The sequence below is a fragment of the Ursus americanus genome, chromosome 9 (genome assembly GCF_024610735.1).
Source record: "Ursus americanus isolate L20-20 chromosome 9, mUrsAme1.1.p, whole genome shotgun sequence".
In the NCBI taxonomy this organism is placed as follows: domain Eukaryota; kingdom Metazoa; phylum Chordata; class Mammalia; order Carnivora; family Ursidae; genus Ursus; species Ursus americanus.
In genome coordinates, this window is record NC_142135.1 from 61095145 (window position 1) to 61119693 (window position 24549).

At 34.5% G+C, this 24549-nt stretch overlaps 1 protein-coding gene across 1 annotated transcript in view; it reads right to left on the reverse strand.

Annotated features, from left to right (window-relative positions):
• C9H8orf34 (chromosome 9 C8orf34 homolog) overlaps positions 1-24549 on the reverse strand; it is a 330423-nt gene that overhangs the window by 27761 nt on the left and 278113 nt on the right. The window lies entirely within an intron of this gene.

Genomic DNA, 24549 nt, shown 5'->3' on the forward strand with positions numbered 1-24549 from the left:
GAAAGGAAGTGTAGTTCTGAAAGGCCCTTGGTTCCCACACAGACAGCGAGCCGCCACAATCCCTTATAACTCTTCCTGCCTGAATTTGGAATAAAGTTAACAGACTCTGCAAAGCTCAATTAAAGGATAGACAGTCCTTAATAGTGATACTATACTCCCCGATTTCTCAGAACTAATGTAAACATGTTCATACATCACTCATTTTAGGAGAGGATATTCTGGCCTGGCAATCCCAGCCAAGAAGCGTGGTCTGAATTCAACTTCATGAAGGAATACTCATCCTGTGTTTCTGTCTGTCCTGACTCTAGTCGAGTTTGAGAATCTGCTATTGTAATACAGAGGGTAGGCCGATCAAAACCACTGAGCCAACAGAAAAACAAAAACATCCACCTCTGGGGAAAAAGCAAGTCTGTTTTATTGTTTGTATAAAGAAGAGAGAATTTAAAAGCAAAAACAAAAATAAAAACAAGCCGCCTTATCCCTGTGACTCTCCCTCCTGTCATGGCAGCACCCATCCCGGGTTGGCGGAAGTGCACAGCGTGTCCTGATCTCTGCGAACAGACCGGAAGCTCCTGGAGGACAAAGGCAGGGCCTCATCACCATTTTATGTTCCCTGGGCGGTCAGAATGCTTGGCACCCAGCAGGCGCGCTCTCCGTGTCTGCTGCCTGACTGAATCGTACCCTGTTGGGCTATTTCAATCTAAGAACCCATGACAATGAGGAGCAACTGTGGCCAAGTTCAATAGCTACCATTTTTTGCACTTTACCTATAAATGATCTCAGTTCACCCTTCCTGCAATCGTACAGAGTTGCTTTTATGAGTGAAAATACCGAGTTCAGAGAAACTACAGAGCTTGCTCGGTATCTTAAAGCTAAAAACTACTAACGCCAGATTTGACCTTGGGTTTGTAGAACTCCAGAGTCCATGTTCTATCCCTTGTGCATTGTCTTTTACTTCTCAGAATACATAGGAGATTTGGCCTGGCCTGTTTTGGGAAAACTCTACGTGGATTCAGCATAATGTTCAAGGCAGGGAACATCTTTAACTTTGCAAACTTCTTAAAGTGAGCTGGTTAATAAGCATCCCTGCCCCACTGCCTCCAGAGACTGATAGCAGAAAGTGTACAGGGACACAGATGTTACAAAACTTTCCTACAGGCAGTACAGGGTTTGACTTTCGTTTTAAAACCCGGCTTGAAGGATCTTGGTTCTAAGAAAAATGCAAAATAATAATAATAATAATAATAATAATAATAATAATAATAATAATAATAAAGTTTTGTCTGTTATCAGTTGCACAGCAAGACTTTAAAATGGAATCCAGTTTATTTCCACTCTGACAATCACATTTTGATGATGAACTCCAAGTTTGTTGGCAAGATGTCTTTTTTTGTGTTATAGAGGAGGAATTGTTTCAATTCGTGAATAGTATACTTGGTACGCATCTGATCACCCTGTGTGTAAATCATCTATTAAGCCCTCTGTCAACTGTGTTTAACTAAATAAGAGTTCTCTTTCATGTGTAGGAAGAAATATCCATATGTGTAGACTCCAGATTTTCACAGAGAAATGAGCTAGGACTGTTCAAAATCATATCCATCAACACCACTGAAGTTATTCAAGATTTTGATCAGGGTATTTATTTACATAGAATTTTTGGAGTGTTGTGGTGCACAGATTTGCTTCCATACTTTTCCTGTTTAGATTCACATTCCTTACTATCTTTCCAATTAACACATCACTGAACATCAAAAATGAACAAAAACCAAAAAAGTATAGGATAGTTGACTAAAATGTTATCTAAATTTTCTTACTTTCTTAAAGTTCTTTTCCATTAAGCAGAGATGACTTCTCTTCATCCTTAAGGACTCAGTTTAGAAGCAAAATTGCCCTCCCGCCTCCACCCCACACCTCAGTACTGCACCCTTCTACTTGGCATAATACCCAGCATAGGTGCTTAGCAAATATTTAGGGATCTTAATATGAATGTTGATATGAATATATCAACTTTATATGAATGATAATGAAGGAATTAGTGTTCATTATAATTTTTTAAGAAAAAAACCCTGCATTTTCTACTTTTGTCATGAATAGTAGGCCAGAAATTTGCTAGAATTATGCTTTTCAAAACAGAATAAATTAGTTCCTAGTTGAATTAATTCTATGTAAGTGGTCTATAGCATCTGAGGACTTCTATCTCTTGCAGGCTATGAATGTAGGGAAACTAGAGTCCCCCCGCCTACCTCATGCCTTCAAGCAAGCATACGCTCTGTGTTAGGTACTGTACTTGATGCAGGGACATCGGAGGGTCTAATGGAAAATGCAAGGCTGCCGATTGCTCTCACACGCACTGTCTACCCTTGGGACACTCATAGTTTTAAGCCAAGATGCACGTGTGTGTGCAGTTACTTCTTACAAAGCTGGGGCTGTATTTCCCCATGGGTACCAGGTGGCTTGGGCAATTGTAGGTCTTGGGCATCTAGAGAAAGGCAGCAGTCTAACTACCAAAAGTAGAGTACTGGCTGTGGAACCATGTAGACCTGTGTCAAAGCCAGTTCTGCTATCCCCTAGCTTTGTAAACTTGAGAGATTATTGAGTCTCTTGACAGCATTTTCTACAGCTGTGAAACTGGTATAACAATGCCCGTCACATATGAAAATTTTATATGATAGAATCCATGAAGACAGCACAGTCACTAGCAAATAATACATTTTTAATATAAAGGCAGCTCTTTACCTGATGCTGAATTATCACCCTATTACTGTTATTACTGACACGGCCATTATACCTATTCTTTCTGTCAGTGTCCAGAGGGAGTTACAGAAGATTCAATTGTTTTAGTGTCAGGAAGACTCTCAACAGGAGACCTCATTAATCTGGGATGAAACCTTTCCTTTTCAGTGAAATCATGACAGTTCTTCCAGCGCGGAACTTGGGCTCTATTTTGAAGCCAGGGACTTGGAGTGATCTGGTTATCTTCTAGAAATATCTCTCATACCTGCCTGGTGAGAAATATTTACTGCAAATTGGGAGGAAGACATTCAAAATGATGTGAGTATTTATAATGCCATAGCGCACATTATTTCTTCAGAATAAGCAACCCCAAAATGTATTCCGCTTGTGCTACAGAATTTCTAGTTTTTGTACGTTCCGGAATTTCCTACAAGGTTAAATATTCCCAAGAAGTTTCTGAATACAGAAAAATATATTAATGTACTATTTATTAGCTAAAGGTTAAGTAACCATTAAAAAAAGTTTTGATGTGTCTATTCTATGGCTAGCCAACTTACATGGATATATGCAGTGTAGTTGCTCTGAGAAATCTGGTCTACCTTGGTTTTTATGTAAAAGTAGGCATTTTTATGTAAACACTTCTAAGTGTACTTTTTACTATGATTGGTAGACTATGACGTTCATATCCCCTTAAAAGTTTCAAAGGTAGAGCTTATTGGAGTCATCTTTGCATTTCTGTTATCTTAAAAAATCCCAAAAGTTCTCTGTGCAAATAGTACAGCTTCAGTTAACTCAGACATTAATCCACTGTGGCCAGAAGAACCTTAGGTATTCTTTTCCAGGCTCTAGATTTATTCACGTTCCAGGGTGAATTGGATAGGTAAAGTTTACTTAATGTCTTCTTTGGCCTCAAGGTTCCACCCTTCACCTGCTGTTTAACATTCCTTTCCAGATTCTTAAAAGCCCTGTTTACATCGAAAAGGAATTCTACGCCCTAACACAAAGTAATCATGAAAGAGCGTACTTGTCGACTTAACTCCCGGTAGCAGGTTTTGACTTCTTTTCCCCCACTTTGAACCAAGGTAGCAATTTAACAGAGCTTTAGAAAAAAATGTAAATGTAACACTTCCAGGATATATTTTCAGGATATACTTTTCCATTTCTAAGGTCAACAGTATGCCTCATTAGTTTATTGTATGATTTATTAGTTTGGTTTTTTCCCCTAGCATGTAGCACTATATTTTTTAATCCATTTGGTTAATGAAATCACTCCTGGCATTTTTTTAAGTGATTTTTTTTTAACTTAGTACATGCACAGAATTGTTTGAAAGAACACGGTTAATGAAACGCTAGAAAACCACAGCTCCTTCTCAGAGCTGCCTGCTCCTGACTAGAACATGACTTGACCCCTCCAGCTGCCACAGAAATGGCTCGGACCCACTGACCATGACTGTTCCTTGCCAGGAACAGAACATACACACTAAGAAATGTCATGTAGGGGCCATGTATGACAGGCTAGTTCTTAGTTAATCTCAACAATATGGAGCATGTTATTTATACATCAAAATCCTCTTTATCATATTACAAACCTCATTTCTAAAAAAAATTTTTTTGAAAGTATAATTTGTAGGACAAGGCCTATTGAGTCATATGTAAACTACATCCTCAGATTTCTAAAGGAGGGTCGTTCAAAACTTCCCTGAGGCTTCTAGTTTTCTATCTTCTTTATGTCTTTACTTGCAGAGATAGAAAGAGACACTATGTCATATAGTAAAACAAATAATCAAAAATGACTTATGTGGTATAAAGATAAAGTACAAATCTCTGTTAAAATCTTATCTAACTCTTCCAACCTATAGAAAGTTCTCTTGCCTCTAAACTGACATTAAGTGTACAGTCTGTATCATACAGTTTACTCAATGGTTTTCCTCTTAGTGAATTTAGATAATCTACCTAAGAGAACTAGAATATCTTTAGGGCTAAAATTATTTCACTTTCCACTTTTCTTCTATGAGGCTTTATGCAATGAGTGTGGTGGAAGGGGCCATATTAACAACTTAATAAATAAATTTCAGTTGGTTAACAAAACAGGATACATGCTCTAATAGTATATTAAATTTTATACTTAATATTCACCAACACATCTATATGATCCAAGGGTGCTCATTTTTTTTTTACAAAATAGTAATAATTTGCTTTAAGAGAATATGTTTTCAATATTCCAGTGCTATAACCATAAAATATGCTATTTGTCATTTTCTTTTAAGTATTACTTCACAACAAAATAATGTGCAGCACTGCAGAACTTCACAATATACTGTCATTTTAAAACATCAACACTCTCTGGTGTATTGGTAGGAAATTGGATCCATGCTATTCTCAAAAAGACCTACCTATGAATTTATGGGGGATTTCCTGATATTCAAAAAAACAAAACATAAAAAAAAAAAGAACCCACTACAATTTAAGAGCTAACTAAAAAGAAATGCTGGTCTAAATACACCACATAATGTTAAAATTAAGAAACATTTTCTAACTCAACCACTTTTTCTTTGGTCCATGGAGTACAGCATCGCACTGCTATTTTATGTAAGAATGGGAGAAAATTTCCCCCCTTTTAAATTTGCAAATCCTAATCATAATTATAAATACAGCCCTGTGGCAGTCCCCATAAGGATATAGGCTCTCCAGCTGTGTGTCCATAATCAAGGTTGCCAGCGATACCCCAGAGCAGCGACCTGTCAGTGTTTACAGCATCCTTCTCTGTGTCTCTCACTTGGACTTCTTTTGCATGTGTGTGTGCTCAAGCTTTATTTATTTATTAATTTGTTTGTTTATATTTATTCAAGTATAATTAACATGCAGTGTTATATTAGTTTCAGACGTACAATGTGTTGATTCAACAATTCTATGTACTACTCAGTGCTCATCAAGATAAGTATACTCTTAATCCCCTTTATTTCACTCAGCCCCCCACCCACCTCCCCTCTGGCTACCCTCAGTTTGTTCTCTGTATTTAAGAGTCTGTTTTTTATTTGTCTCTTTTCTTCTTTGTTCATTTGTTTTGTTTCTTAAATTCCACATGTGAGTGAAATCACATGATATTTGTCTTTTTCTGACTGACTTATTTCACTCATTCTGTCTTTTCACCTGGATTCTTCGCATCAGTGATGTGGTAGTCAAAGTTTAACAACTAGTTCTACAGGGGAAAAACGAAGGCTCATTATGCAGCACTTGCTGATTTCTGCCATGTAAATATTCCCAGAGTACTGATGGCAGGCTATCAATGAGATGTCATTGAACACAGAGCTGGAAAGGACAGCACTACCAGCTCCAGGAAGCCACTGTGAGCCAGCTCCATCACGTTGCTCAAAATGCTAACAGTCTGGTCAAAGGAAGAGTATGTCCTAGGTGATAAGGAACAAGCTTACAGTTATAAGCCTTGCCAAGGAAATAGTTAGAAAGGTTTCAGGGAGTTGTTCTTTCATAGAATTCAAAGGGAGGAAAATTGAATTTAATGGGACAGCAATACAAACCATCTGTGGGAGGTCAAAGGGATCAAATTTTGATCACTCTAAATAATAAAGAGCTGTCCAACAAGTTTAATAGAGATATGTTCTTCAACCTGAGGTCTTAGTTTCCTTTAACCTGGAAAAGTTGAGGTAAGATTGGAAAGCCTCAACATCAATGTTTGAGAATGGAATTGCTCTTAGGATTCTCCATACATGTTGAGCCAATGAAGCTGGGACTGCAATTAAACTAAAATATCAGGTATCTTAACCTTTTCACCTTGTGATTTGAAGGAAGTTCATGGATTGTGGGTATATATCTAAATTTACATAAGAAATGTTGACAAATTATTTGTAATATAATTTCTTTTTTAAAAAAATTTCACAGATATTAATATTTTATATTTTTAAGACGTCAATGCAATATAAGTTTTACTAATTTCAGGAAGCAACTTCATAATAAAATAATTCACATATGTCTTCTAATCCCTACATTTTATCTATTCAAGCTTTAGTGTAACTAAATATATCTCAAAATAATTTCATATTTCTCTAATAACTAACGGTTAAATCTTAATGTCAAATAAATCTTAACCCACACTTCAGGAGGCTGATTATAATTCAAGCCTCTAACCCCTCTATAAAATGTGGAGTGCAAGACCTTAAACTTTCCATTGAGATCCTATATACCACAACTTCACATAACCTACTTTTTCTATTAAGGCTCACCAAGTATTAAGCCCTTTAGCCTTTGTGATATTTTCTAGCACAAGGGTAAGCTGCTCCACTTGGTCCCCAAAGTGATCTAAAAATAATAATTCTCTCCTGAACTGTGTTATTGTCCTGGCAGTCAACTCTAATCCCTCAGTCCAATATTAGGACATGGTTCTGCTTGAAATGCCATGTAATTGAAATTATAAGCTCTGTGTTCTTCTTGGAAGTAAGCCAGAATATTTGAAATCAGCTTATAGTAAGCATATATTGAGCTAGGAACTGTCATGTTACAATGTGGGATACATTATGGTCATTGTTCAGTTTATCCAGGGTCCACTAGCATTAAACACAATGTGGATTTCCTAAAATACTGAGGTTTCCAATAATAGAGTCCCTTTCCAGGTTCCTCTGCCTTCTTCGATAATAATGCTTTGTTTTACTATTCTTTTGTGCATGATGCCTTCCAGCTAGCACATGCTCAAACAATTTTTAAGAACAAAATATCGTATAAAATCCAAAGCCTTTAGAATAAAAGAGAACATCTCTTAGTTCACACTTCCCGCATTTACTAACTCTGTGACTGTGGATATATTAACCTCTTAGAGCTTCTATTTCCTAATCTTGAAAATTAGGGATAATGCCTGCCTGTTTGAAATGTTATGAAAATTAGAGATAATGTCTGTAGAGCCCCGAGACCAATGTATGGACATAGTAGACACTGAGTAAGTGAGCTATGATGATAATGATGATGATTAATTGATTCAAAGAAAGAAGAATTTCCCTTGGCATCCTGACTCTCCAAGAGCAGTGTACCAAAGCAAATCAATTTACTCTATTCATGTGGATTTAAAAATTTTCAGTTTGTGGATCATACAAAGCTTTAATCTTTTTTCTTGTGGTAAAATATGCATAACATTTACTATTTTAGCCATTTTAAAGTATATGAATCAGTGACACAAAGTACATTCACAGTGCTGTGCAACCATTACCACTATGTAATTACTGAAGTTTTTCATCTCCCCAGAATTAAACCCCAAACCCATTAAGCAATGATTTCCCTTTCTCCTCTCCTTTCAGCCCCTGACAACCCCTAATCTGCTTTCTGTTTCTATGAATTTGCCTATTCTGGATATTTCATATAAATGGAATCATACAATATGTAACTATTTGTGTCTGTTTTCTTTCACTTAGCGTAATATTTTCAGTGTTCTCCCATGTTGTAGCATGTATCAGAATTTCACTTTTTTATGGCTGAATAATAGGCTATTCTACATTTTGTTTATCTATAATTTTGTTCTACATTTTGTTTATCTATAATACATTTGTTGATAGAAATTGGGATGTTTCTACTTTTTGGCTATTGTGAATAGTGCTGCTATAAACTTTCACGAAGATTTTTCTCTGAGCATCTGTTTCCAATTTGGGGATATATACCCAGGAGTGGAATTGCTAGGCTATATGGTAATTCTGCGTTTCACAGCTTTCATTTTGTGCCTTTAAAAACCGCAAAGGCAAAATTTTAGAAGTTACATATAAACTTACCATGCAGCCCAGCAATTCCACTCATGTGAATCTCCCACAGGAAATATAAACATATTCACAGAAAGATCTGCACGTGAATCTTCATAGCATATTAATAATAGTCCAATATTGGAAACACCATCAAATGTCCTCAAATGTCCTGATAATCCAAATATGGTATATCCAGCAATGGAAACTACTATTCATTAATAAAAAAGAATGAACCCACTGATCATATTACAATATGGATGAACCTCAAAAACATGTTAAATGAAAGAGGCCAGACACAAAAGACCACATGCTATGTTTCCATTTACATGAAATGTCCAGAATAGGCAAATCTATGGAGATAGAAAGTAGGCTGATTAGTTGTTCCCTAGGACCAGGAGTGGAAATGGAGATTGACTGTAAATGGGGCATGAGTTATCTTATTGGGGTGATGATAATATCCTAAAACCAAATTATTTTTTTTAAGATTTTATTTATTTATTTGACAGAGAGAGAGAGTACAAGCAGGGGGAGCAGCAGGCAAAGGGAGAGGGAGAAGCAGACTCCCCGCTGAGCAGGGATCCTGATGCAGGGCCTGATCCTAGGAACCTGAGATCATGACCTGAGCCAAAAGGCAGACATTTAACCTACTGTGCCACCCAGGTGCCCTCTAAAACCAAATAATGATGGTGGTTGTACAACTCATGAAAGTTAATAAAAATCACTGAATTGTATCCTTGAAATGGTTGAATTTTTATGATACATAAATCGTACCTCCTAAAGTAAAACATTTCCATAGAGGAAAATGCATGGTAAAAATCATACTATTCCTCCTTGTTATCCATTGCTATTCTGGGTTCAGAAATTCATCATCATACTCAAGGATTACAAAGACTCCCATTGGTGTCCTTGCCATCTCTATAAAGCTCTCCATTCAAATTTAACTACGTCAAGAAACTGTCGGGTAATCCCTTCTCTCTTCCAAAACAAAAAGAACAAGCTCAGAGGTATCCAAAGGTCTCTACTTCCTGCTCTCAACCTAGCATTCAGGACCCACAATCCACCATTATTTCTCCTACTCAACAACACTAACGCCTACATTAGTGTTTTGTAGTAATAGTTGTCTTACTTCTTGATTTGTTCCCTTAAACAGAGATGCTATTGGACTATAGAAAGGTAGGAAAACAGATCATCTGGTTTGAATTATCCCTGGACCATCACTGTCCTTGAGCAAGTCTAATTAACCTTTAATTAATTTACTCATCAATAAAACAGATAATTTCTCACTAATTTGTTGCAAAAATTGTATGTCATGTGTGAGAACACATAGCACAGCAATTGGAACATTGAAAGAAATCAATAAATGCCAGTTCTTATTAAAATTTTTATTATTTTCTACAAAAACTTGTAATCTGATCTCTAGTGAATGTCTTAATTCAGATGACTAGATGATATATTTGAGTTATAAATTATATCCAATATGTCTGTGTGTTCTCTACAGCACTAGACAACTATTTATTTATTGAATTATTGATTGATTGACTAATTTTTTTAAAAAACTGAAAGAAAAACAGAGTTTCTGTATTTATGCTAAGTATTATGGAATTGTTGGTTTTTTTCCAGTTCTGCCTGAATGACTATATCTTGAGTTTGTCCATACTTGGATGCAACAGTCAGAGAACAATTGCAATATGAAGCTACACATTGTATCACATCATTAGAAAACAGAAACATAACAATTTTTTATTTCCAGAGGCCCATAGTTGAATCATTCATTCATTCATTCATCCTTCTGCATAATTATACCTTGGGATAAAGATAAATAAGACCAGTTACTAACCTCAGAAGGTTAGAATTTAATAGGCTGATATAAATAGGTTAATAACAAAATTCCTTAAAGAATCATAGCACATGAGATTGAGATGGGCACAGAAACGCATCAGCAACTGGGACACAGGAAATATGCAAGGGAAGTTACCAAACAATTTTGGAAGGCTTAACACTGATAGAAGATAAGGATTTTCCTGGTGATTCAAGAAGTGAAAAAGAGGCCAAGAGAATTTTCCAGGAAGTAGGAATATAGAATATTTATGTATGAAAGTTTGAAACCAACACCTGTGGTTCCAAGGACAGGATATAAGGTGAAGAGATAGCTGGGCCAGATTATTGAGAATCATGTATGCCAAAACAACAACTAATCTGAATCTTACCCTACCAGAAACAATAACATGATCAAATTTTTATTTCAGAAAAATCTCCTTAGTTTTGAGTAGATAGACTAATGGAGTAAAAGACTAAAGGCATTATGATAATTTTTCAAAATAGCTTGGGTGAGAGATGGTGAGTTCTCTGGATTGAGGCAAAAACAGATCAAGTTAAAGAATTTCAGCTTTGATTTTTTAAGATTGAAATGCCTCTGGTGAATAGGTTCTGTGTTGTTTTTCTTTTCGTGGTTGTGGTGGTGTTTTATTTTGATTTGGTTTGGTATATATAATTCTGAACCTTAGGGAGAGATCCAGAAGAGAGAACTAGACTTAAAGCCCACAGAAGTCATGGGTGTGAATGACATTAGTTGGAGAGAGTATGCAAGATGAAAAGAAAAAAACAACAGAGACAAGAAGTAGTATCAGTAAACACCAAAATTTTAGGGGTAGACAGAGGAATAAACCTAGCAATGAGGACTTAGATGGTCAGAGCCTAGATAATCAGAAGAGAATGGTATTTTAGGAAACAAAAGAAATAGGAGCTTCAAGAAGAAAAAATGTGTTAGTCAACTATACCAATTTGCATGAAAAGACTAAATGAAATGAAGACCGATCCATCCAGATATTGGATGGAAGCTCTTGAGGAATAGAATGTAAAATATAGTTCAAGATAGCATGTTGGATAGATTGGTAATGAGAGATATCAATATCCTCAATGAAGAATGTGAGCAGTATATTGACATTGTATCAGATAAAATAAACCTCAGAGGAAGAGAATTGTTATTTAGAGTTGAAAACGAATGGTCAGTAAGTTGTAATGAAGAACTAGGATAAATACAATATTGCCTTTTATATGTAACTGGTATAACAAAATAATAAGTATTTGCATAAAAGCACGAGTAATGAAGACATGTTTGGGAAAGTACAGATCTTCAACTTACAATGGTGTTATGCTCCAGTAAACCTATTGTAAGTTGAAAACGTCCTAAGTCAAAAAATGCATTTAATACACCTAATCTACCAAACATCATAGCTTAGCTTAGCCTACCTTTAACATGCCCAGAACACTTACATTAGCCTATAGTTGGGCAAATTCATCTAACACAAAGCCTATTTTAAAGTAAAGTACTGAATATGTTATGTAATTTATTGAATACTACACCAAAAGTGAAAAACAGATTGGTTGTATGGGTACAGAATGGTTTTACATATATAGGTTGATTACTTTCATGATCACATGGCTGACTAAAGGTTGAAGATACTGGACATTTGATTTTCTGTAAGATAAGAGTTCAAAAATAAGGTAGTTTTAAGGACATTCTGCTTAGGGAGTGCTTTCCAAGCCTGTTTTAGAAGAAAGAACATGTCTTGGAAAAACTAGGACCTCCTGGTTTCTAATGCCAACTCCAGCACAACTCCATCTCTTAGAGTTATGCTGACATAATAATCACAATGACATTAACAATATCCCATCATATTCAAACATCTGATTAGGAGGTACTGTTACCTACTTAGATAAAAGGAGGAATTTGAAAAGAAATTAAAGGCCACAAAATGGAAATTATTCAGATCTACATCATCCTATAACTTTCAGCCTAAGCAACAGGCTCCTGCAAATTGGGAGGTACCCAAGACAGAAGAACTGTGGCTTTACATGCAGTTAAAAGAGTTGTAATGTTAAGTTTAAAGACACTATTATATTCCACTTAGGACATCAGACCTTTGGAAAAGGTGACTAATGAATAAAAGAACACCCAAATATTTGAAGAGTATTTTTTCTTCCTTCAATTCAATCCAACAAGCATTCATTGAGCATCTCCTGCTCTTGGCACTGTGCTAGGTACCGAATATCTTTAGATAAATATGACTCATTACAATAGAAATTTTACTTTCTACCTTATTATATTATTGGTAAAAATATCATAATGGTGATAATCTCAGAATCCATAGCATGGAAATCTCTGGACTCATGTCAAACACTGGTAAAATAATTTGGTTGGTGATTTTGCGAGCGACACTGCCATCTATTTGCTGAAATTCTAAGAGACATTCAGAATAAGCCTAAAGAAATTCTAGTTCTATGTGGTTTAAGGCAACTATTCTCTCTAAGCTTCTTTTCACAAATCATAAAGACAAAGTTTGCCTTGTTACGGTCTCTGTTACCAACTGTGTGAAAACACATCAAAGGTCAACTATTTATTGACATCTGCACATCATGGCTGAGCATAGACTAAAAAACCACAGATAAAAATGAATATGCTATGCTTGAATCTCCATATATAAAAGATGATTTAGTAAGTTCCTTTGCTTTCCTTTTATGTCAACAAGGGTATGAAAAAGTTACTTGTCTAAAAAATGGAGAACATCAGTATTCTGTTGTCTAGCTGGAAACCAGTCAACAGTAGAATAAGAAGGTTTTCCTAAATGCTACAGAGTTGTTGAATCAAAGGTCATGAACTAACTCCATTCTGTAGAAAAAGCCCCCCAGGGCAGAATTTGAATAATTAAGCATTATCATAAAAAGAGAGAAAAATGGAAATTTGGTGTTTTGAAAATTTGGATCAGAAGTAAGACAGTTAAAATTTAATGTCCATTAAAAGTGAAAGTGATAAGATTGACTATAGTCAGTCTCTGAGTATAAAACACTTCCTCATGAATTTTTGACAATTTTCATTTAGTCATGACTTATTGCATTTATGTGGTTTTATTTTTTTTCTTTCTCTCAAGTTGAAGAGTAATTCAAAGACGCAGTCAGATATTTAATTGAATCTCTAAGGACTGAATTCATCAGACATACTTGCAAATAATTTAAAGAATAAGAAATTATAAGTGCCTCTTATATCTAATTTTATCAGTCCTGATAAAGTTTAATATCCTTTTGCTTCATATAATTGAATGTGTTTGTTACCTGACCAAACTTCACACAATTTTCCGGGACCTTAAAGACATTCAAAATCTCAAGGATGACAGACTTGGGTTCTGTCTCAGTCTGTTCAGGTTGTCTTAATAAACTATCATAGATTGGGTGGCTTATAAACAGCAGAAATTTACTTCTCATAGTTCTGGAGACTGGCAAGTCCAAGATCGAAGTACTTGCAGATTCTGTATGTTGTCTGGTGAAGGCCCATTTCCTGGTTCACAGATGGCTGTCTTCTTGTTGTGTCCTCATAAGGCAGAAGGCACAAGTGAACTCTCTGGGGTCTCTTTCATAAGGGCACTACTTCCATTCATGAAGCCCCCACCTTGTGACCTGATCACGTTCCAAAGACCCTACCTCCAAATACCATCACGTTGGGGATTAAAAGAATAGGTTTCAACGTACAGATTTTGAGGGGACACTAACATTTAGTCTATAGCAGGTTCCAATTATGCTTTCACCATTAGTGGTAGTTATTTACCTTCTCTGAGACTTAATGTCTCCATCTAAAAATGGAGATAAACTTAATCTCACAGAGTGGTTATACAATTTTAAATAAGCTAATGAAAATAAAGCTGAAGCACTTCACATGGTTATAGCCAAGGTCCCTGCTCTCAAGGGAAATATACTCTAAGAGAGTTGCTAGCCTTTCTCAAATAGAATCCTTCTACATACCTATCAATATCCATAGCAGTGACTCTCAAGCAGAAAGATCTGGCCTCCTAGAAGGTTTGTAGTCCACTACCTGCCAGAGGAGAATACCTGGGTCGGACTTCCATGTGGACAAATGTGAACAGAGTAGTGGAGAGATGTTAAAACAGTGAGTGTAACTTCCCTGATCCAGGATCAAAGCAGGCAGAGGGCTCTAGGATGGTTGCTAGCTTCCTAGATTAATTGACTGGGAGAAACAGTGGTGGCATTCTGTAGGAAGAAATTTCTGCTAAGGATGAGTGTGGTTGGCCAGAAGACAGAAATGAAAGGAGAAGAGATTTGGAAGTGGAGGATATGTTGAGCATGGAAAAGACTGCAAGCAAAATTGGAGTCAGGAAGAGTTCATGTATCCTGTGATCCACCAGAAATGCAATCTAGTGACGCAAATCCACCAAAGTATTCCTGATTTCCCCCAAGTGGATCTCAAGTGGTGGAACCACAGGAAGGAGACAAATGTAAGGGAATGGCATCCCAGGCAGAGATAAATGGCTCATATGTCTAAGATCTGAGTACTGTCCACTCTCATGTTATTGTCCTTGGGCTGCAGGTCCTCCAGGCTGGGATACTTTTGTCCCTTCTTGAAAAAGTAGACTCTACATGGCTATTTCTCAACTTCTGTGGTCTCCAAGTAAAGAGGTCTGTTAATTCTTAATTACATTTTCTTGACATCATTTAAAGATTGTCTTCTTAGACAATAATACCTTCATATTTCTTCTTTGATTAAGCAATCTTTCTAGAAATTCTCTTTTATGACATGCTTGCTTTTTTACCATTGAAATGCAAATACTTTTTCAATAAATATTAAAAAGCAAAAAACTTGAAAAGGAAATGACAATTTCCAGAAATTCAGATTTAAATAAAATAAATACAGGCATCTGACTCATGATTCTTAAGAAATACCAATACTTTTTATAGTTGTGACATCACAGAGAGATATTTACTTAAAAATTACTCAGCTTCCCTTTTTCTCAAAAAGCTTGTGTTATTTCTGAATCAAAATGTCCCAATATGTGGAACAAAATAACTGAAAGTTAAGATATCAGTTCTGTCTCTAATTTATAAGATTCTTGTAAATATTATTGAAGCATTGTTTTAGAAACAATAAAAATCACTAGGTGAAATGCTTTTTATATAAGCAAACTAAAATATTCTGCAGAAACTGATGGATAGGTTCCTATATTCTGGCAAATGATATACCAAGCTTCTCTTAAAAGATCAAAACCCTAAACCTATATTTAAAAAATATATAAGAAGGCATGCTTCAGAGCTATAATAAAGAGCAGCTAGTTATTGTATAAGGGTTAAATTCTTTGATTTGGGGGAAAAAAAGAATGAAAGTGAGGGCTTTATCTTTTCTATATTAAAACATATAAAGTTACAAGAACTAAAACAAAAATAGTATACAAGTCAACTGAGGCTGTGTCTCTACTTCCCACATGGTAGAATGGTTAAGTGAGCAGACCCTGATTCAGACCACCTGGGGTAAGTACAATCCTGGCTGGCTGGGTTACAAACTGAGAAACACGAGACTAGTTATCACATCCTAAAGTTTAGTCTCCCCATCTGTAAGCTGGGTAATAATTAAGACCTATTGGCAAAGAATAAGGATTAATGTTTATAAAGCACCTGGTAAAAATTAAAATTAAATAAATATTAATTGTGATATTATTATACCTAATAAATAAAGTGAAAAGAAAAAATATACATTAATAAGAAAGGGAATGTTCTCAAAAGCAAATGGCAGTAGCAAATTTTCTCTGAGAATGTATTTAGATCTATGCTTCACAATAACCACCAAAATGAACTCAAAATTGATAAAAGAATTGCAGGGGAAAATGTAAAGAACTTTTAGGCAAATGTTTATCAAATATTGGGAAGGGAAAGCTATGTCTAAAAAAATGAAAGAAATCAGAAAAAGTATAGCTTCAGTATAATTTAAAAAAACTATCATAAACAACATTAAAAGGCAAAAAAGTTTATTAAAAATATTTACCAGAAACATAAAATTATTATTTTTAATGCCTAATAAATACTGACAAGTCAAGGGGGAAAAATGCCCCAAAAGAAATATGGCCAATGGCAAAGAAAAATAATTCATAAAAAATAGAAATTACATGAGTCCAACACATAAATGTAAAAAGTGTTCATTAGTAATCAAAGAAATTTACTAGTAAGCGAAGAAATCTAACTTTAAGGACCAAAAATGTTCCATTTTATATTTATCAGTATGATAAACTAATTTTGTGAATTTTTTGTTTATTCATTTATACATTTTAAGAGAATAGTTAATTCTGGTAAGGCTTTGGAAGATTTCTGGTTAAAATGGCAAATGAACTTTTTCTGGTTATGTATCAAGAACTTGAAATAGTTCATACTATTTGACACTTTTTAGAATCTAGCCCAAGGAAAACACTGAGACACTGAGGATTTTGTGCATGGTTGGTCTCTAAAGCATTATGTCCAAGCCCCAAATCTCAGAAGCAACCCAAAGCAGTGATTCTCAGCCCTTTCACCTCAAAACAAACATGGAAAATAACATTTGTACAACATACAGTGGGTCCTGGAATAGGCTGTTTGCAGCTGAATGGGACTCAAAACAATTACCAGGAGGACTGGACTGCCTGGATCCTAAAGTGTCTATCGCCAATTCATGACCATCATCAGCCTGGGACAAATTAGTTGGTCATAACCAGCCTAAAAATCTAACATTAAATCAAATGTAACTACTCTGTGTTATGGTTTGACGCAAAAATTAAAGTCTTAAACTTTTAAAAAGTTGGATATTTGGTCTAATTGATACTAAAACAGGTAAGTCTGCAATAACACACAGGTATTAAAATTAGTTTTACAAAGAATTTTATGTGAGACTATTGTCATTATGTTATATAAAGAAATGTAGAACGTAAAGTTGCTTGGTGACTACATTCCAAAATTTAAATTATGATATGACGTGTTTACTGATATACGTGCTTAAAAATACTGGAAAAATAAAATGTGACAATTCATCTTTTTTCATATTCTTTACTGGCTCTTCCAAAATTTATACAATAAATAGTTTTATATTTATAATAAAAGTAAACAAATTTGAAATAAAGAAACCTGTAACAGAGATGCCAGAAAGTTAAACCAAACTGTAACTTAAAAATATTTTGCACATTGAATGTGATACTGATGTTGGTATTTTATTACCATTTGGAAATCTCTTTAAAAGTCTGTGATGCTTGGAAAAGAAGCAAAAAGTGTTCACTGTCTTAAAAAGGGATGATCATTCAATCTGACCCAATAATGAAGATCATTTATGGTTCCTAAAATAATTTTTTTCCTGAATACTCTTTTAATATACATCATGTTAGATCAACATAATAGCAGGAATATATATTTTTTTCAGTTTGAGTCAGCACATTCCTGAGACTCAGACTTTAATGTGACCACTTCTTATAATAGGCAAAAAAAGACCTTGGTAAGATCACTGTGGTTCAGAGGGAAAGGAAGCCCACAAATGTTTAGGTTTCTGTAGGAAAGCACTTTGCATCTAATCATTTTTATGTAATCTATGTCATTCCCTTAGCTGAAGAAGATGAACACGTAAAGGAAAACCTTTCTGTGGGGATCTTAACGTTTTTTCATCTCCACTTAGTGACTGAATATTGATTTAATGTGTTTCACACAAAACAGGCCATTTCAGCACACACACTGCACAGTTCCTAATCAGAGTACATACAGGGGTTTTACCTCACTACACAAACATAATCGATATTGTTTTTTTTTTCCTTTTAAGTCAATTTATATACCAATCAAATGAAATTTTCAGTAGCTTGCAATCATTTTAATGAAGAATTAGCAATAATGTCAAAATACCTAAAATGTCAAAATGCATTTTCTTTTTTGTCCACCACACTTATCATCATGAATTGGGAATCTCAGGACATTAATAGCATGCTGTCTTACATCTTCTTGGGTATCATTTGTTTAGAAATCAACTTGTTCTACATCGATGCATATTACGCCACCCTTCAATTATTTTAATTATTTTAAAAACAAATTATTATTTTAAAAATATTATTAAAATATTTATTTTTAAATTATTTTAAAAATTATTTTAAAAATATTATTTAATTTTAAAAATTACTTTTAAAATAATTATTTTAAAAATTATTTTGTTTTATTTTAAATTATTTTAGAAATAAATTATTTTTAAAATAAAATATAGAATTATTTTATTTTTTATTTTAAAAAATAAAATATAGAATTTAACTGATCCTAAGAAATAATTTCCTAATTTTACTAAAGGAAAAACAGTGAAATAATGTAAAGACACTGATTAATGACAAAAGTTACAATCAACATTTTAACATTTATTACATCATAATTTATCATCTAAAGCCATTTTTTTCTGATTCAAATGTGACATTTAGAAGTTACATTTCAAAAATTCATAGAAGTTTTAAAAAATAATATTTGCATAGGTTTGGGCCAATATTTCCATCCTCAATGTGTTAGAAATCAACCAGCCTAAAATGTCAAAAGGAAAAATCTCACAAATTTCAAAACTTGGTCAGATAAATTTCCTATGATAGTACTTAATTTTAAGCAGTGTTATTTGTGTCCTAGATCTGTGAGTGATAAAAGCCAAGCAAAATTCCACAGGCTAGAAGGAAAAAGAAATGGTAAAAACCTTTAGGGTTGAGCAAAATGTGTACCAATTAGCAGACAATTCATTACTACAATTAGCTGCCCACAATTTGTCAACATTATCTTTCAAGACATGAAATCCACCCTAATTTATTACTTCTATTTGGTGAGATGATAAGAAACATTAATTTTTCTTTTTTACTTTGCAAGAGTACAAGTTGAAATTTGTTTAGTCTTAATTCCACAAATGTGAGTTGCTATCCATTTTTTCACCCTGGACACATTATGCAAGAAAAAACTGCAACATGTTCACTAGCCAATTCATCCAACATTGCTTCCATTGACCAGCTCTTTAAATCAATTTCCATAGAATTATAAACTTTCCAAAATATGCGTAACAATATTTATTTATCATGAAATTATACTTGGGTATGAAAAAAGAATTTGGAAGCTGTTTTATTGGAAACATGTAAGATGTTGAGTTGAGCGAAGGATGAAAAGACAAAATTTTCCTGAGGGGAGGGTTGTGTGTAGGGTGGAATAATATTAGTAAGAAACAAGATAGAAAGTAGGGGTATCAAAATTCATAAGAAATAGTCTAAAGGTCCACTCAATACCCTTACCTGTAGTTTTTACTTGAAAGCTATGGTTACAATTCTTTTTATGTTTGTTGTTAAGTCTATGTGATAATTTTGTAATTTTTTATCTTTTAAATGTATATGTCTTTTTTGGCATGCCTTATAAGAGAAGAAATAAAGATCTGGGAAGGAAGAAATGGGATAAAAGAAATGAATCTCCAAGGGGAGACTCACAGGCTATTTGGCTTGAAAATAGAGTGTAGGTTTGTAGAGCAGAGATATTAAAGGCATTTGAGCAACCTATGTAATGTGAAAAGTCATAGGATTTCAGCAGATTGCAAAATTTCCCTTAACTCTCAGCAATCAGTGCTCCCTGTGTGTGGTGGAATTCTTTTTTTAACGTAATTCCCAAGGGCACCCAGGATTGGCTAAAAGAAGATTCTACAGTACTAATTAATGATCAGACCAGGAATAGAAATACATGTGGAACTCCTTGCTGACCTAAGTACTTCATTAGCTTAAGACAATTTTTTAAGTTAACAAAAACTGATTCACCTAATTTTTTCCAGGAAAAAGAAATTCATTTAGGAACAGTGTCCTTCCTGTCAAAACTCTTTTCTGAATTTGTACATCAGTAGCATGTGTTACTGGAAGTATGCATATAAATGTTTCTTTATCTTTATGTCTCTTCCAATTTTAGTTGTTATCAAAAGATAATCATATTTATATCTAACCCAAATTTATTCTTTTTTAACTTCATATTCATGGGATATTGGGAAAATGTGGTATGTGTGGGAAATTTCAACTTCAGACGATCAAGTCTACACCTTACTACTTGTGAGTGGAAGTAGAAAGAATCAATGAAGAGAAAGAGAGACAGAGAGAGAGAGAGAGAGGCCATCTACTTGTCCCTACATCACTAAACAAATATTATTATATTTATTTAAAATATTATTTTATTTTATAATACTATTATAATATTATTCAAGCTTAAAGTAATCAAAGTTCACCTCTAATCCAGAAAATTCCAGAATCCCCTGAGTTTCACTTTTGAATCGTTTGTCACGGGAATTTTTTCCAAGATGTGTTATTATTTTCCTTTTACCTTTCCTTCCCCCTAATTTTTAGATTCCCCCTTCTTGTCGTGCTGCATTGGTTTCTCAGACTCCTTCAGTAATTGAGGACCCAAGCAGACTAGTCTTTTAGGTTCCAAACTTACTGATTGTTTCCTCTCATAAAAAATTACCTATTGTAGATGAATGGATAAAGAAGATCTGGTATATAAACATACAATAGAATATTATTCAGCCACCGAAAAAACCGAAATCTTACCATTTGCAATGGCATGGCTGGAACTAGAGGGTATTATACTAAGCGAAATAAGTCAATCAGAGAAAGACAATTACATGATTTCACTCATGTGGAATTTAAGGAAAAAAGCAGAGGATCATAAGGGAAGGGAGGGAAAAATAAAAGAAGATGAAATCAGAGAGGGAGATAAACCATGAGAGACTCTTAACCATAGGAAACAAACTGAGGGTTGCTGGAGGGGAGATGGGTGAGGGGATGGGGCAACTGGATGATGGGCATTAAGGACGGCACATGATGACATAAGCACTGGGTGTTACACGCAACTGATGAATCACTGACCTCTATCTCTGAAATTAATAATACACTATATGTTAATTAATTGAATTTAAATAAAATAATTTTTAAAAATTACCTGTCGTGATCCAGTACTCAAACTTCTATTTTTTTCACTATCTACTTAATCTAATGAATAATTCTACCTTTGATGTCGGCTACTGATAATGGCCTAATTTTTATCTTTTCTATATTACGTATGCTATTTAATAGTGGCCCTACTGCCTTAGCAATTGTAGGGACCCTGACGAGTTCTGTGAGTGTGGGGCACTGGGAATGCGAGTTTTAGTTCTGCCCTGTCTATATGACATGGGACAAACCACCAGAGCTTCTGGAAGCTCAGTACGCTCACCTAAACTTTACAGTACTACTGATTTCACTGACGGGTTGTCAAGCCCATGTGCACAAGGACTGCAGAATTCCGAGACAATTGATATTAAGTGTGTAAAAATGCTTAACAATTAAAAAGCGCTGTAGAAACGTGTGATATCATTATTATTACTACTACTATCATTCTAGTTAGTTTAACATAACTTTTCAAAGAGATAACACTCTTCAGAAGGAAAACGTATTAAAAGCAGGCTTTTAGTAACTCCTGAAAACTTGAGGAAAACCTTCCCTATTGGAGTCCTTTTTAAAATTTTTCTTCTACTTTAAGAAACGATGACTAGTTACATAAAATGCTGTAGGAATCTGCTTATGATGGGCTGATTGTTATTGACGAATAAATAAAATAAGAGAGATTTACAAAGGAAAAAGAAAAAAGTCAGTAAGATGTTGAATGTTAAATGTCTTTCTTAGTTATCTTTTCATCTTCCCATTATGTTTATATATGTGTTTCATACTTTCAAAACAAAATAGACTTGTGAAGATTAAGAAAGCTATAGAAATTGTGAAATTTAAAAAATCATTAATATCAAATCTTTATGGATCATTGATCTAAAAAAAGTTGTGTGCTGTATTTATGCACTATATATATAATGAACTATATATAATAAACAAAAGTTCCTTAACCAGTATCTGCTCCTTGACATTTTCTTCCTAAGATTTTCTTTTTGTTGGTTCATTTCTAATAAATAGATGTCTCTGACAAATCTAGCTTTAATCTTCATAACAGGTACATATGCTAAGAAACATTCCAGAACGAAGGAGGAGGAGGAGGAGGAGGAGGAGGAGGAAAGGGAAGTTTCAAAAAAATGACTTGTTTATTTGGGGGAGGATAAAAATGTAAATCTAAATGTTCCCTTTACCTCAGTCAAATATTCACAAAATATTCACAAAATATTTTAAACACAAGTTAAGCCACTGGGGAAAACAGTTTTCAAGAGTCTGTTACCTACTTATTAATATCCAATACCCAACAAGGAAAGTTAGCAAATAAGACAGCATGTGTTGAAACTGCTCTAGATGGATTTCAACATTTGTGGCATGTTTATATTTTTACAGGATGTGACTCAAAATTTGCTTTGAAGTATTTTGCATTTCTTACGGTAATAAGGAAAAAAGTTCTGTTTTCATCCAATTCTCCATTAATATTTAGATAAAGCCACAATTTTCTCTTTGATCTACCAAAAATACAATCTTAAAAAATATTATTTAGGGAATGTGCATCTAAAATATCATCTGACTTTTTTTAAATCCACGTTTTCTTCATAATAAATCAGCTGTTGTATAGAAATTATGTTCAGGGTCCTGATACTAATTTATTTCTCCATGTATTGTTTATAATCTGCACGCTTCCAAAAAGAATTAAATAGTTATTTTTGACATTAAATATAATTGTAGAATTTTTAAGAACCCAAAATCTAATGAATGATAAGTGAAAACAAATAAAGTGGGCTTAGAACAAATTTTTGCTTTAGGATCACTATGTGAACACTGAAAAAAGAAAGCAAAAATCTCTCACAGTCAGCTTGAAATCACTGAGAAGTTTTCTTTCCGTCTTTGGGTTATTAGGTATTACTAAGCAAGCCAAATACCGTGGGCACGATCTATCTTGATTTTAGAAAGTGATTATTAGGAAAAGAATCTAGTGATATTCTTTTACATATGAGGGAGATACACGGACTTTGGTGAAATTCACAGGGGAATTAAAAAAAATGTTTGCCAAAAGTAATGAATGAAACATTCTCACAACCTGAAGGATGACATGCTTTTTTCATCATGAGATTATCAAAACATACTGAATTTTATAAATGTCAGAAATTTCCTTTAAAAAAGTTAGTAAAACCCCAGATTATAATCCAAAGATAATATCTGATCAAGTGCATACCCCATGATACTCTCTGATGTGGGAACATTATCCGGAACCCTGGGCTTGGTTGTGGCAGAACCCACACTTTACAGGGGACTTGGCAAACAAGGATATGCTCAGAGAAAAGTATTAGAGGTACTGAAGTCTTTGAAAACGACACAATATAAGAATTTGTTGAAAGAACAGATTGTGTTTGGGCTGAAAAAAAGTCTTGGATGAGAGATGCTAACGGCTTTTAATATCTGAAGATCACTTAAGAGGAAGGAGAGAGGCCTCAGAAGAAACAAATCCTAATACTTGGTTCTCAGACTTTTGCCTCCAGGACTGTGTGAAATAAATTTCTGTTGTGTAAGCCACTTACTCTGTGGTGCTTTCCTACAGCAGCCCTAGCAAGCTAATACAGAGACTATCGTAGTACATAAACCCAGTTTAAATATTAAATTTAAGGTCATGCAAGATTGCACAGTCATTTTTACAGCAACTCAAAATCTTTTATAAACTTCACACTTAGAATTCACATGCAGATTTTATTTTTTCTGTGTTTATTCTTTTAACATTAAATTTCATCGACAAGCTTAAACCTAACGGGTTTTGTCTCAGTATACTCCATTGAAGAGATCTACTTTAACAAAAAATAGCACAAGGACTTTATAACCAATAACAGCAAGTTTAAGTTATGTGTAAACTTTCAGGATATGCAAAATATTCATTTTTATCAAGATGTGTATAGTTAACGAAGTTTAGAATGGCAGCTCATAATCTTTGAGAATATTCATGTGCATAAACCAGCAGTTAATAATAGCAAAACTTAGCTTTTCCTAACTCATTCAAATCTTCTGGCCCCTGGGCGCCTGGGTGGCTCAGTCGGTTAAGTGCCTGGCTTCAGCTCAGGTCATGATCCCAGGGTGCTGGGATTGAATCCTGCATGGGCGCCCTGCTCAGCGGGGAGTCTGCTTCTCCCTCTGCTGCACCCCACCAACCCCCTCCCCCCGCTTGTTCTTTCTTGCATGCGCTCTCTCTCTCTCTCTGAAATAAACTAAATAAAATCTTAAAACTAAAAAAATCTTCTTCCCCAATTGCTGAAAGAGCTTAGTCCAGCCTTTCTCTATACCTGTAATCAAGCTGGCCACCTACTAATACAAGC